Source organism: Octopus sinensis, linkage group LG11 (assembly GCF_006345805.1).
Source record: "Octopus sinensis linkage group LG11, ASM634580v1, whole genome shotgun sequence".
Lineage (NCBI taxonomy): Eukaryota > Metazoa > Mollusca > Cephalopoda > Octopoda > Octopodidae > Octopus > Octopus sinensis.
The window spans coordinates 2,501,141-2,518,640 of record NC_043007.1 but is presented as its reverse complement, the minus strand read 5'-3'; positions in this window follow the sequence as shown (position 1 = coordinate 2,518,640).

Here is a 17,500-nt window from a genome sequence, read left to right as displayed (position 1 = left end):
CATGTAAAATATTCTTTGAAAATAAACGAAGTGTACAGTGGTTCGTTGGTAAACTGTAGGACATTTATGATTAACAAAGTTACTACAATATGCTAAATCATTATATAACTCTAAAACCGATGAAATGTATACGTTTCTATGTCGTTGTAATTGGAACGGTTTGAAACCTTCCGACATTTTGAAATACGTAATTTTCCACTTACGCCCACAGGCACACATACAAGGTGTAGACACATATCAAATATATATATAGACATAGAGAGACAGAGGGGGAGACAGACAGACAGAGAATGAAAGAGAGAAATCCACACACACACACACACACATATATACATCTTTTATCTTTTACTTGTTTTAGTCATATGACTGTGGCGATGCTGCAGCACCGCCTTCACGGGGTGTAGTCGAATGAATCGACCTACGACTTACTTTTTAAACCTAGTACTTATTCTATCGGAGTACATAGACGTTCCTGCTCCGGTTGTTAGGCTTAAGCAGGGGACACACCCAGGCACAAAGACTCACACACACACACATAGAGGCAAAACACGCACACACATACACACACGCATATATATATATATATATATATATATATAAGTAGTTGAATGAATTATCTTAGTATGGATAATTCGGTTAACCGATACCTGGGTAGCAAATTCACGTCAGAAAAACACGGTTGAAGCTACTTGCCAAGGGCAGAGATCATGTGCTTTCGTGTGGAAATTTGTGTGTTTTTTTTAATACAAATAAATGAAAGAATGGAGTTGAACGACGATTTAACAAAATTCCTTTATTCTCTGAAAAAAGGAATTTTGTTAAATCGTCGTTCAACTACATTCTTTCATTTATATATATATATATGAGGTTTTCGGTCTCTCAATGTACTCTCTACGTTTTCCGATGTCTTGTTTCATGGAAGAGTCACTGTTAGTGTAAATAAAGAAAACCATTATAGATTTATATTTATTGATTTGATTTATTGGAAAAGCCACACGCTGTAAATTTAAACAATGGGCCTGACTGCGGGTGTCTCTGAATCAGGAGAAACGCATATACTTGTATTTGGGTGAATACATTAACATCAAACGCTCTATTTCCTTCGTATTGGTCGCGCGAATTTACAGAGAAATACGCAGTGAATTAGAAGAATAGTGGTCGTGAATCATTAACCATGTGTAGCCAACCATACGATGTAAGATGCATGCTTTTAATAATGGAGAGCTCTATTAGAAAACCTTAGTATATTTTTCTTAAAAGATAGCAGCGTGCATTCTCATTAACTATCATTTATGTAACTTTTCTAATAAACATTGCCAGTCTTTTGAAGGCATTTCCTAAAAACGCTTGTCGCTGAGCGTTTTAGTATTTTTCATGTAAATTATTGCTGTGCTTTCCTTTTAGAATTTGACACTTTTTATGTGATCACTGACGCTATTGTATAATTTCGTTCCACATTCTGAGTATGGAAATTTATCTGAAGTCTCAAAACACTGTTGAATTATTTCCTGGTTATATAGAAGATAATTAACTTCAGAATTTTCCCCCATAAATTAGAAATACATAAGTTAATCAACGATTCATTGAACAGAAAGCATCGCAATCTCTAAATTATAAATTATCTGCATTGTTCACTAAGACAATTTTTCAATTACATATTTAGGTTCCATTCCATTCTGTTGTTTTTAATTAAAATTGGAATGTAGCAAGTGTTTTACTATCGTATAGAATTCTACCTACAGCAATGACAAACAGGTTAAATGATTTCCTGTTTCAGCAACTGTCGTATGTAATACGTATTAAACACATGGTGCAGCTGCTTAATACGTGCCAAATGTAATAAGTGCTGTAGTATAGAGAATTATATTTCTCTTATTAGTGATAAATATTGCCGTTTTCTTCACATTTCATGAAAAGCAATATATGCACTTCCCTGTTAAAATTAGAAATATTATATCTGGGGAAATGCAGAAACTAAGTAGATAGCATTATGTCTTTCTCAACGGCGTTAGTAATGGAAGTTAAGCGAAATTTAGTTAAAAATCTAGATTGAATTTATCTTCACCATTGCAATGGCCACTTAATTATAAGTGAAATCGCTACGAAGTCCAAATGAATGTTTATATCGAGTTGTGACGAACGTAATTAGGATTTTCAGAGGCAATACTTCTTTATGAAATTCCCTGTGATTGAAAATTGTAGGTATATACACAAATTGCAGGTATATACACAAAAGTTTGTAATATGGCTTCAAGCTGGAAATAAATGTGTCACTGTTTGGACAATTAAATGTTTGATACAGCCTTACGACACAAATATTTACGATGATATTGAAAGAGAAAATGATGACATGAATATAAAATAGTTCTGATTGTGTAAAATTCGAAATACAAAGACACGAAATAATCAGATATATTAATAAATGTTCAATTAGTCCAATTACACAGAGTTTATGAAATATTTGCTTTTGTAAATCTTTGTCCAGTTTTTGCATTACAGATGTGAAATCAAATAAACAAAACACAAAGTCAGCCAACAATCTATCAGCAAGCGACTTTCGATGATATTGGATTCGCTGTTTCAGTTATTTAATTTTATATCTCTATTATGGAAACTGTATAAATGTTAAAAGATAAATATTTCTTAAACTGAAGCTAATGACACTAATTAACCGCTGATAGTGGTAATCCCGAATACCACCAATCAAATGTTTCGTATTTATATAAATCTTTTTCAACAGAGTACGATATAAGTCTTCTAATAAATATATTCGGCGACAGAATAATACACTAAAAACAAAAACAAAAATAGCATTATTTAAGAATATTTCTATATAATATGTTAAATATAAAATGAAGAAAGAACAAGATTTATAGAATTATTGAGAGTTATGCGTTGCTCTTCACTGCAATTTTATAATGTTTCATTGAAAAAGTTTTATGAATGCATTTTCAGTGAATTCTGTAGACTCACACATCTAGTCATCCAGCCATATATATATATATATGTGTGTGTGTGTGTGTATGTATGCAATATACGCGTACATGTACTAAGAGAGTGTACTTAAGAAATCACTGTATTAGTATCTCGCAAAATTCGTTACGTTTCCAGGTTCTTTTGTTTCTTTTTCAGAGAAAACAAAAAACATACACACAAAAAAATGCAAGCAATGTTTTTTTTTTATTCTATAACATGAATATTTCTATTAAAATATCAATATGTTATCAGTGTTCTTTTGTTCAAATGATGAAAAGAAAATAAAGAATATCTTAATGGTTTAGAATCTATTGACATTCTAAGTTAATGCAATCCCCACCCAGTTCAAAACGTATGCAAATGATTATCAATTCATTAATTTAAAAGTGTCTTTTATTTCGGAATATTACCCTTTGAAATGTTGAAAAATGAACGGGAATAATAAGAACGAGGATCATTAATCTTTATGCTGCTGCTTTCATTCCTACAAAACAGTATTAGCGAGTTATTTTCTATAATTTAGACACTACAGGCATTTAAAGTTTTTTTAAAAAACGTCTAAAGTATTTATTAACATAATTATTATTTCTTTGTAATTTTTTCATATTTCAAAAACTATTTGATTCATGAAAATTTTTTGAAAATTAAATCAGTCTTTTATTCTCAAAAATGTTTTATTTAAAAAATATTTTACAATTTTATATGGATGATAATAATAGCAACAACGTAAAAACAAATATGCAAAGAAATATTTTTATACGTCTAGAAAAAAGATATTTGATAACAATTAAAATAACAATGGCCAGTACGAGATATTGTTTTTTTAAACTTTCTATCTTTAAGATTGTGATATGAACATATTATTTAAAAAATGCCTATTTTTACAAGCTTTGGGAACAAGATCTCAGATATGTAGATAGAGAAATAGAGGTTGTTCATATTTTCTCCCGTTCTTTACTTTCTGAATAAAGATAACTTTATAAACAGGTCACACTTAAGTCCCACTTAAGACTACTATGATCAAACCACGTGTTTTATTTCTATACTAGCTGCTATCGAATTTTATTAATTGCTTTTCTGTAAAATATATATATATATATTATATATATATATATATATATATATATATATATATATATATATACATATATACGTGCACACACACATATATATATATTTAAACATAGATCAACAAATCCATTCATATTTATGTAAATGGAGATTAGATGTTAAAATGGATTATAGTTTTTATCACTCGTGTTGCTATACAATTTGTTTCGTACAGAAAGACAGATATATTCATAATAGAAAATCTGAGTTTTCAGAAAGTAATCGCCGGTAGCTTAGATAAAAACTAAAAAGACGTTAGAATTACATAGGTTGATGTTAGAAATAACCTTGTAATGTACTCTTGCTCCTGGAGTCACGGCCATCCTAAACAAGACTAAAAAAATATAAATTGAGTGGTAATATATATAATAATATTAAAATATTAAAGGCTGATATTTTCTCTATAAATTTCTATATATGAGCTAATTTAAACCGCCGTAAATGAAGTAAATTAACTGGTGATGCTGTATTCTTAGGATAGGACATCCAAATAAGGAAATAAGGAGTTTTAAAATACAATGAAGTAAGATTTATATATAAGCATCAATTATGTATTTGTTGTAAATAATAGGTCTAATATTCATAGAAAAATGTAAGTGTAGTATTTCGGAATTTTTGGTTACTGTATAGAAAAGATTTAAAGAAGATATTACAGAAGGTACTAAACGGTCAAAAAGTAACAGTAAAACCTAATGCCAACATTAGATATATAAACGCAAACAGTAACCATCCAGATAATAATAATAATAATAATAATATAATAATAATAATAATAATAATAGTAATAATAATAATAATAATAATAATAGTAATAATAATAATATAATAATAATAACACGTAATAAAACTAATAAGCATCATATTTTTCATTTAAAATAGTGTACAAATACATGTTTGTATGTATGTATATGTATATATGTATACATATGTATATACACACACACACACACATATATATATATATATATATATATATATATATAATATATATATATATATATATATATATATATATATATATACTAAATAATTAGGGTTCAGCAAAGATTTGCTTTACCACATACCGAAGCTTAGAAATAGCAGCTAAAAAACGTTAGCTATTTCTTCTATGTGGTAAAGCAAATCTTTGCTGAACCCTAATTATTTAGTATTACTTAAGTTTACCATGAAATCGTCCTTTTTTCATGCTGAATTCTACTTGGTGAAATTATTGATTACTTCTTAATTAATTAATTTTACCCTTTGTTATTACTATATATATATATATATATATATATATATATATATATATGTATATGTTATACTCTTGTGCACGTATGTACATTTGTATATACATCTGGCTATGCATGAATGTTAAGTAAGCAGATATTTATCCATATATGTGTTGATGTATATATGTTTATATTGTATACCTGTCAGGTTATACTACCCACTAATCATATAATATATTTTTTTATAATTTTTATATTTTTATCATTTGTACAGTGTATATATGTCCGCATGTACACTTACACAGGCATATATGCATTTAGGTTAGTATATAAGCATTATTTACGAACAAAATTATACATATGTGTGAGCATTGTATGAAAGGATGCAAGCGAAAGTCGACTACGGCGTGATTGGAACACAGAATGTAAAGCACCAAAAAAAAAGAAATGCTTCCTAGCACCTTATCCTGCGCACTAACAATTCTACCACTCTGTAAATAATAACATCATTTTTATTTCAGAGACATTAGTCTGAAGATTATTATTTTCCGTATATTTAATTATCATACTGATAATCTCGTATTTACCTTTTCTTGTAGTTATAATATAATCATCTATCACGGCTAATCGCGTATAGATATCACATTTTGGACTAACGCAATTATAATATAACTCAAGAAGTTAGAAAATCACTCTTATATCGAAAGTTTGCAATCACTTCCAGTATATACGAATGGCTACGCTGATATTTAAATTCGATTATTAAAGAAAAAGACTAATTTTCCTAAGTTATTTTTCTACTTAAAAACTGTAATTATATTCAATAACTAAACGATGTTCAGCTACTAAAACAACGCCCGTGCATGGCATAAGCATTAATAATATGAACAGATGTTTACTGATACTACAATATATGGCGCCGTTTCTTCTTTGTTACCGAAGAATGAAAAAACAAACTCTCGAAGGAGTCGTCCCAAAATGGCCAACTTAGTCTCGCAGGATAGATTAATTTCAGTTTCTGCCTTGGTCCAACAGAGAATTGCACCGATGTTTCGAGTAACTCTGCAAAGGTTCACAGATCTAGCTTGGGTGTATACACACTTGTTAGTTAGCTGCTCTCTCTCATCGCCACAGAACTTGACCACAATCATGGGGTTCTGGTTCAGTAGCAACAGACGACTAACGGTGGAAAGCCAGGATACAGTAGAATGAACTGAGCGGTAAACGTGTCCCGGCATGCACTGCAGAAAGTGTCTCACGGCAACGCTCCACGATATTGCTTTTCTGTCCTTCAAAAATTGACTTTCGAAGTTTGTGATTTTTTTTATTTGTATAATCTTCAAATACATAAGCTTCCATCAAATTGGTTCAAACGGATTGTCAATGCCATTATCAAGTTAGCAGTGCATCTCTACTCGTAGACAGTTAGTTTTAGATGCTCAGGCGAATAACAAGAGCTAGGTGGGATCGCACACACCGAGGAGTCCAGGAAAGAAACATTAGGGTCCCAAACCATTCTTTCTTGACACCCAATAATTCACATTGTGGATTAAAAGACTTTTATTAAACATCGAAGCTTGTGATTAATGCTTCACCCATAGAAGCAACTGAATCTCTACTTCAAACACTTGGTCTCTATTCGAAATGTGTGCTTAGCTGAACAAATGCCCAAAACGATAAATTATTTCCGCCATTTCCCGTAAAGAGTATATTACTATTTCTCTCCTTTCTTCCTAATAAAGGGAAGCTATAATTCTTATGCAGCATTTTATAACACCTTTTTCTATACAGGAAGTTCTTAATGTACATTGACTGACGAACATTTGTGCACACACGTTCCTACAAACCTATTTAACTGGCTTGTTTATTATTACTGTCTAGTTCAAATACGCATTCGCTACTTTGCGGTACTGACACTCACTGGTAGCTTTCCGTTGCTCTGGAAACATTACGTAACTGATGCTTTCAACTGTTTTACATTACTTGTATAACATATAAATTGCCGTTTCATATTTCCTTTGAACTGCTGTTAAATATCATTATGAAGTATAATTGTCCCACCTTTTAGACCGAGCAGTTCAATGAATTGCAGAGGGAACATGTAGAAAATAAGTACTTGTACACGTGCAAATATAATTACTGTTTTTGTTTGTTTTTCCCTGGGAAACGACTAACAATGTTTATTCTTTGTAAGTGTGAACCTGATAAGGTTATAATCTGCTCTTACGTAAAATTATAAACAATATTCACTTCGTTCGTGTTTTTGCACATGTGGTATCACTACGTAATTTCATTTTTACTTACGAGCTTAGAACTCGTTAAATATTTGAAAATATAAAATAACAAAGAGAAAATATATGTTGGTGAAAATATATTGTAGTATTGGTAAAATAACAGATATTTATACAATATTTCGAAATATTTCATTTCGATGACAAAATTATTTTCCGGTACCTTTTTGCAATATTTATCACTTCGAAGCGATACCAAATACTTCTCATAGAAGAGCGATTATGTGTGTGTGTGTGTGTGTGTGTGTGTGTGTGTGTGTGTGTGTGTGTGTGTGTGTGTGTGCCTGAGAGTGTTTGTAATCAACTAAACTGCCTTCAATATATCATTGTAATGCAGCGAGCTGGCAAAAACGTTAACAAACCGGGCGAAATTCTTAGCGGTACTTCACCTGTCCTTACGTTCTGAGTTCAAATTCCGCCGAGGTCGACTTTGCTTTTCATCCTTTCGGGGTCGGTAAATTAAGTACCAGTTGCGTACTGAAGTCGATCAAATCGACTGGCCCCCACTCCTAAAAATTTGCGCCTTGCGCCTAGAGTAAGAAAGAATATTTTTTAAAGCGGTGACCTGGCAGAAACCTGTTACGCACGGGGGTCGAGGTAATCGGCTTAATCCGTTTGTCTGTCCTTGTTTGTCCCCTCTGTGTTTTGCCACTTGTGGGTAGTAAAGAAATAGAAATAGGTATTTCGTCTGCCGCTACGTTCTGAGTTCAAATTCCGCCGAGCTCGACTTTGCCTTTCATCCTTTCGGGGTCGATAAATTAAGTACCAGTTACGCACTGAGGTCTATGTAATTGACTTAATCCGTTTGTCTGTCCTTGTTTGTCCCCTCTGTGTTTAGCCCCTTGTGGGTAGCAAAGAAATATGTATTTCGTCTGTTTTTACGTTCTCAGATCAAATTCCGCGGAGGTCGACTATGCCTTTCGTCCTTTCATGGTCGATAAATTAAGTATCCGTTGCATACTGAGGTCGATCTAATCGACTGCCACCCGCCAACCGAAAAATGTCGGGCCTTGTGCCTAGAATAGAAAAGAATATAATTTTGGCTTCAAATTTTGGTGCTAGGTCAGCAATTCGAGAGGAGGAGCTATTCGACTCCAGTCCTCAACTGGTATTTAATTAATCTGTACCAAAAGGCTGAAAGTCGACTCCGATGGTATTTGAACCGAAGACATAAAGACGGACGAAGTGTCACAAGGCATTTTACTCTGACTGAAACAGATTCTGCCAGCTCGCAGCCTTCTTTCAATACGTATGTGATATTTATCATGTTATACTTGTTCAAAGGAAGCAAAGCCAACCATATCAGGAAAGAAGACAGGTAGCTCTATGTTACATCCCTTTGAAGATACATATGTCTTTACACGCAAGGTGTTCTTGGATATAAATGTTTAATACATAAAGGTTGAGTCGCTGAAATCAATCGGATAAAGTGACTATCATTTGTAGATATTTGTTACTGAAACCTAATAGCATTTCTAAATATGTTACTTTCGTAATAGACTTGAGAGTTTGAGGATGTTCAAGGAATCAATATGCCCAGAATATTTCTAAAATAAAATTTTCAGATTTGAATTTTTCGAATGCAATCTTTGATTCTTCAACTAATTCATTAAATGAGAATGACGCTTCCCAGGAATCTTCTTCATCTACTGATTGTAAACATATTGCTAATTGTAACATTACTAATTGTAAATTTTTAAAATCTTTCTGCTCTAGGCACAAGAGCCCCAAATTTTTTTGGAGGATGTGGGGAGATAGTCGATTAGATTGACGCCAGTACACAACTGGTACTTAATTTCAACCCCCGAAAGGAATTTGAACTCAGAACGTAGCGGCAGACGAAATACCGCTAAGCATTTCGCCCGGCGTGCTAACGTTTCTGCCAGCTCACCGCCTAAAACTTTTCAAGTCGTAATAAGTTTATTAAGCAGCACACAATCAAACACTGGTGTTTTAGCTAAGGCACGTTGATTGAAATTCACCATAAGTATGGTAACCTTACTCTGCCCTAATTTTATTTATTACACTTGAAGCATTGTTATTAGCATGTTGTCAACTTCATGTGACAGTCCCATAAAAGGGAAGAATGCTACTGTTATTTGGCCCTAGGAAACAGTGTTTCCCGCTGGGCTTGACACATTTCCTGTGTCCTTACGTTTTCAAAGTCGAGATAAGGACACAGAAAATGTGTCAAGTCCAACAGGAAATGGTGTTTCCTAGGGCTAAGTAACAGTAGCATTCTTCCCTTTTAAGGGACTTTCATATTAAGTGGACAACATACTTTCACTTTATCGTGCTGCTACTGCATAAATCTTTCGGAGAGATTTAGAAATATATTATTTCTATCATTGTAATTTGTTATTCATTTTATTCAAAGTATGTGAACATTTACTTGAAAGGTATTGTAACGTTCTAAATAGCTCACACACAGAAAAATGAAAGAGTCTTTACTGAATTTCATATATTACATCGGCATGTTGGAAGTTATCATTTACGATATAACGAATACGTGAATATGCTCAAATATTACACAAAACTTTGCCAAAATGTCGGACGTTTGTACCTAGTCACTGGTGCTTCGACATCCCTATCCGATAAATATACCCTAATGTTCAAACTGTCCATTTACAATACTTTGTTGGAATTTGATATTACGTGACAGAATTATAATCACTTGTAAGTAACCGCCAGACCGTACTGTAACAACGAACGGTTTTTTTTGTTTTTATAATATATTGAAGTGCTGAGTACAATACTTCTGCTAAAAGATATTAACTGCGTAAAACTGGAGAACGAACTAAGGCGTAATATGTTCTTTGATACGCTTCAGAAGATAGAAACAAGACATATACTCCGGTTCAGAAAGGAATGTATTTTCATGTTTTTATTTCAAATGTTATTTGTTTTCTTTTGTTTCTCAGACTACGAAGTATAAAGAAATGGTATTTCGAGAGTAATTTTGCTAAGGTTTAGAACTAATTAATATAAGGGTTTGTTCAATGTTGTCATTTTTTCTTCTTGTGCCCCTTGCAGGAAATGTTGCTGTCGCATTTCGGTAGTGTTTCAACAAACCTCATCAGCAGATATTTTATAAACGCAAATATTTTCTGAAAAGCCAATATATATATATATTAAATTTTCTAGCACAAATCTCCATAATACACACTATATAAGAAACAGCTTACTCTAAAGTATTAGAATCATATGGAAATTTTAAAATAGAATAGGAGAAATGTTAGCTAAACATTAGGGATTAGAATAACATAAAATAATCTTCTTAATATACGTGAAAATCAAACAGAGACATAAATTGACGCCGCAGACAGAATGAAGAGAGACGGTAGGACATTGGCACAATATTTCCTATAAAGGTATGTTCGGGAAATAAAAGTTATGCAGCTGTCGCCATTTGGGAGTTGAAGTGCTGAGATAAACAGAATGACTCTCGAGATTAAGGAATAATGATTTGAATTAAACTTTCAGTAATGGCATGCTTAAGTCAATCGTATTATTGCGAGACGGATTAAAATGTGTCTTAAAAAAATCGTATAGATAAAATTGAAAAGTCTAGGGAAAGTTTTTAAAATATAATATATATATATATATATATTATATATATATATATACACAGATATATATATATATGTATATATATGTATGTATATATATATATATATATATTATATATATATATATATATATATATACATACATATATATATATACATATATATATATATACATACACACATATATATACAGATATATATATGTGTGTATATATATATATATGAGTGTAAATGTACTTTTGTATATTTATATATACGTTAGAAGTATATGCACTTATATATACATATATATATATATATATATATACATAGACATTACACATATTCTCAGACAATAAATTGATATCACGTGCTGTATCATATCTGATTTACAGAAGTAAATTGTAAACAAGTGAGAGGTCATTTCACAACTAAGTTTGTAATTCTTTGAAACCAGGTTTTCATTATAAGAGGATTAAAATATATAACGGTCATATTTTCTGGTTCACCATTCTTTAATAATATCTCATTCTATATAATTTCCCTTTTAACTGTAGTCGATATGAATGGCCTTTCTCCCGTTCTGGTATTTCAGAAAGCACGAAGTGACGACCTTATTTAATGCAAAGTAAGTGAGCAAGCAACTCTCCTTAAATCAAATTAATTTCATTCATAGATACTTGTGTCCCTCTCCTGAAGTTCATTTATATGATACCTTCCAGGATCCTAGAAAGTAAGGTATTAATTTGACATTTATGATTAAACCTTTGCTAAATGAGTCATTGGATTATATGAAACGTATTATTTACTTCAGCTAATAAGGTAAATGTTGGTATTTCGATGTTACATCTGGTCTTCGTTTTGTCAAAATTTCTAAGTTTCATGCTGTATTTTTGCTAACCATGCGTTCTTGTGACCAGAAACGAGAGGGCATAATTTTCGTTCAGTAAATTGAAGCTATAATTTTCAAAGGTTTCGTATTACAGATTTCATAAATAAAAATTGCATACCATTTTCACTAGAGAGGGAGAGGAGGGATGGAAGGAAAGAACGAATGAAGTGTGAGTGAGTGAGTGAAAGAGAGACAGAGAGATGTAAGAGACCCTTATAGATATAGTTATAGAAAGGCTTTAATATATTATATATTATATTTATTAAGTGAATATAAAAGAAAAAAGGCTAACGATGATGTCAAAGGAAATGTTTACAGACAAGATTAATCTATTTCAAGTTTCTAGTTCAAAGTGTATCTAACAAATCTAAATTATAGATTCTTCGAAAGAAAAAGTCTGATCAATAATCTGATAGTTTAAGGTTTTATAAATAGAAAACGCATAACGAAGTTGAGATGCGATAATACTTAATAATTTCTATGAACTTGCGCATTTTTCACATTAGGAATTAGGTTTTCGAGAATAAAATTAGTGCCATAAAAATTTCTTGCAGAAATGTAGGATGATTAAGGAAAACACACAGACGCGTCAATCTCTCACTCTATCTATCTATCTCTCAATCTCTCAATTTATCTATCTATTCATCTATCTGTTTATGTATCCGTTTATCGATCTATACATTTATATATTATTATATGTGCGTGTGTTTGTGTGTGTATGCCCACACAACACACACACACACACACACACATATATATGTATGTTCGAGTGTATGCTTATATATATGTATATGTGAATATAAGTCACAGTGTATGAATTCAAGTAATCCAGCGGTACTCATAGACAAATCGCTTCAACGTATCCTTCTACAAAACCTATAGAATGTATAGTGCAATACAAGAGTAAAATGTATATATGCATGTATGTATGTATGTATGTACGTATGTATGTATGTATGTATGTATGTATGTATGTATGTGTATGTATGTATGTATGTATGTATGTATGTATGTGTATATGCGTGAGTGTATGTGTGCGTGCGTGCGTGTTTGCATGTATGTATACACGAGGGTGTGCTGGAAATTCCTGGCTTTGATGGTTTTGCGAAGAGCCTGGTAGAAGGCCCAAAGTTCCGACTTTATTTACAAGGTCTAGAAAAATGATGGACGGCTATAAGTGTTTGAATCTGAAAGGAGACTAAGTTGAATAAAATCATAATTAACTGATCCTCCCTTATTTTTTTTACCCCAATCCAGGAAATTTTCAGCACTACCTCGTATACAGACTCACCCACATACCAACATACACGTGTGCGCGCACGCGTACATATATGCATATGAGTGTGTGCGTGTGTGTGTGTGTGTATGTCTGTGTGTGTATAAATATATATGTACTTTTATATCGTTTTGTCATTCTCTTTCGACAGTAATATATATTATTTATTTGGAAAAATACATTAGAATGAGGGAAAATGGAAGGGTTATGACCATTATGGGCTCTTTGCCTTTCATCCCGAAAGGGTGAAAGGCAAAGTCGACCTCGACGGGATTTGAACTCAGAACGTAACGGCAGACGAAATACCACTACACATTTCGCCCGGCGTGCTAACGTTTCTGCCAACTCGCCGCCTTTACAATAATATTAATCATTTCTACTCTAGGCACAAGGCCTTGGAAATTTGGGGGGAAGGGAGAAAGTCGATTAAATCTACCCCAGTGCGTAACTGGTACTTATTTCATCGACCTCGGAAGAATGAAAGGCGAAGTCGACCTCAGCGGAATTTGAACTGAGAACGTAGCGCCAGACGAAATACCGCTAATCATTTCGTCCAATGCGCTAACGATTCTGCCAGCTCGCCGCCTTTGCAATAATAATAATAATAATAATAATAATAATAATAATAATAATAATAATAAAATAATAATAATAATAATAATAATAATATAATAATAATAATAATAATAATAATAATAGTAATAAGAATAATAATGCGGAAAGCAGAAACTTATTGTACTATATGAACTAAATACATCCAAGTTACAGAGTTGTTGAATACATAAAAAAATTGATTAGTATTATCGTATAAATACACGCAAGACATTTCCAATCTTTTTTTAAGCGTATCATCTTTTTCTGTGGTATTCTTAGCAATATACAATCAACTTAGCAAGTATTTTAATAGTTCTTATCATTGTTATTGTTATTATTATCATCATCATTATTATTATTATTATTATTATTATTATTATTATTATTATTATTATTATTATTATGAAATATCCTCTTTTATCAAAAATGTATTTTTGCAAGATGAAATGAAAGAACAATTGAAAGTATAAAATATCAAATTATCGTGAAGACAAAAAAACAGAACTACGTTACCAAGGAAACATACACATACACATTTATAAACATATAGATAGATACACACATATACATATAATATATATATATATATACACACACACATGATATACATACATATATTTTGTGCGTGTTTATGTATGTGCGTGAATGTTTAAAAGAGCGTCCATTTGATTGGTCTGAGTGTGTCGATCCTAGCTTATACAGATATAAGTACAAAGTGTTATGAGTTTTGCACACCAAGTATATGAATTAAAATGAACTGAAACGAAAAAAAGAGTATTTTAAATTGGAAATTAATTTACAGAAAGACACAAATATGTTAAAATAATACGTTAAGCTTCTCGTTCGTTTGTCTCTCCGCAAAAATAATTAACAAGAAACAAAAATTAAAAAAACAATTAGAATTTTTTCGAAAAGTGAAAGAAGTATCTGTCCAAGGAAAAGATTTAAGTTTGATAAATTCACAAAAAATTAATGATGGAAAAGTAAAATCACAAACTAGCAATTATTGTGTTTCTGTATATTTTTTCGTAAGAAAGGATTTTCAGCAATGGAGACTACAGGAGCCAAATTTCTTACTAAAATGTATAATTGACACAAACTATTAGAAAATTCGTCCGTATAAAAATTATCAAGATATTGAGGTGGGAAGCATATTTGTAACTGGGGTAAAATGAGTATTTTTTGACTTCGCGATATGTTCCCCTTGCCTGTTTGAAATCGTTACACTACAAGTAGTAAATCATCATTTTGTACAGTTGTATCGTCATTAGGGGTAAAATCTGATCAGCATAGTTGTTGTTGAAGTTGAGAGATGTTGGAACATAGACAGGGGATGGGTACTTTTTCCCCAGATATTTTCCCTCGTCTTTGACCCTATTGTAATTGAGGTTTCTAATAAAATATCTCGTTTAACAATAATTATTCTTTTCTCTGATTGCAAGACTGCACATGGAGTCAACATGATCAATAGTTTCATTTTGTTGTTGACATACACGACATTATTATCATTATTATTGTTGTTGTTGTTGTTGTTGTTGTTGTTGTAGAATATAATGTTATAAAAGATACAGAAGCGACAAAGAGATCGAAAATGAATGAAACAGCAATACCCATCAACATAAATTATTTCTTTTGGGGATTGCTGGAAAGCTAATGGAATTTAACTCAGAAATATTCCTTTCCGATTCATGAATGAACTAAAATAAATCTACAGTTAGTAGCTACAGGATGGGGATATTTCGAATTCAGGCAGATTTACTTCCTGTAGAGGACTCAATAATCGATTTCATGGAATTGAATATTTTGAACAAATGGAATATCTGAACTAGGCATGGCAGTAATATCTGTACAAAAACCTTTTCTTTCATGATTTCCTATAAGTTCTGAAAAAAGTGTAAACTCAAATCTAATGTGTGTGTGTATGTGTACATGCGCTTCTCTGTATAGAAGTATGCATTTATATATGAGTAAGTATATGTCTTTATTGTGTAGAGATCGGGCAATACCGTAATATAATAATTATTGATTTCTCGGTAATATGGATTCCATTTACTGAAGTAGAATATGAAAACTGGCTCAAACCACCATTTTTGGATGTAAGGCATTTCTTTCTCTTTAGAACAAAACCTGTTATCAAATTTAGCGACTATTTTTGTCGACGAGAGTATAGAAGCTATTTCATATTCATAGAAGTAACACTAATGAAGTAAACAAAGAACATTGGCCTCGTGGATAAACTGAATGTAAATGAAAGACCTTCCTACTCGAGTGCTTTTTAATGGAGTACAATGGTATATATAGGAAACGTGGTTTTATCTTCAAACTCTATAAGCGGTCAACTTTTATAAATATTGAATTAAAGATATTATGTTTCTTGCGATGCTAATCTAGTTTTGGTAGTAGTTCCGTCGGTAGAGGAATCTTAGGTCAGATAAGAATGTCTGAAATTCATTCTCCTTTCTGTCTGTCTTGTTATTGTAAATTAACATTCAATGCGCTAAAGCTGCAGATAAATTACAATTGAATGCCTACCAGAATAACATTTTTCCAAACAAGTGAACGCAAATTGCATCAGGTTTTCCAATAATGTAGCATAAGTAGAATAGGAGCAAGTATAGGCTCAGTAAATCAGAAATATGCTTCAAACATTTATAAATAGGATAAGAAAAGGTGGGAAAGCAATTGCGGGGAAAATTGCTAAATTTTCACTGATGCAAGCGACCGAATGCATGAATGATATATATTATATTTCTTTGTTGCCCACAAGGGGCTAAACATATAGGGGACAAACAAGGACAGACAAAGGGATTTAGTCGATTACATACCCTATGCGTTACTGGTACTTTATTTATCGACCACGAAAGGATGAAAGGCAAAGTCGACCTCGGCGGAATTTGAACTCAGAACATAGCGGCAGACGAAATACCTATTTCTTTACTACCCACAAGGGGCTAAACACAGAGAGGACAAACAAGCACAGACAAACGGATTAATTCGATTACATAGACCCCAGTGCGTAACTGGTACTTAATTTATCGACCCCGAAAGGATGAAAGGCAAAGTCGATTTCGGCGGAATTTGAACTCAGAACGTAGCGGCAGACGAAATACCGCTATACATTTCGCCCGGCACGCTAACGATTCTACCAGCTCGCCGCCCTCAACTGATATATATTAGTCATGTATATATACATGACGTGATATATACATGACGGATTATTTTATAAAATAATCGATTTAAAGATTATTTATTAAACAAAAACTAAGCTGATTTTATTTCACACTGTACCAGTTAATGCCAAATTATTCATAGAATGTAGCACAAAATCCCTACGGAGATACACATTTCTTTGTGTTCAGCAAAATTCTCATCACTTATTTTGTCGCACAATGTTGGCAGCAGTTGTACATTCGTCCATGACAAGCAGGCTATTGGCACTTAGATCAAAGGTAGTGCCGGATGGTATTTAAATACCATTTTGTAAATCTATTTTAGCATGTTCAATCCGACATTATCTTGCAAATCACATGTTCAGGATGAGCTGTATCCATATTTTAGCGACAAACCTTACAAATAGGCATCTTCTGACAAACAGGAATAAA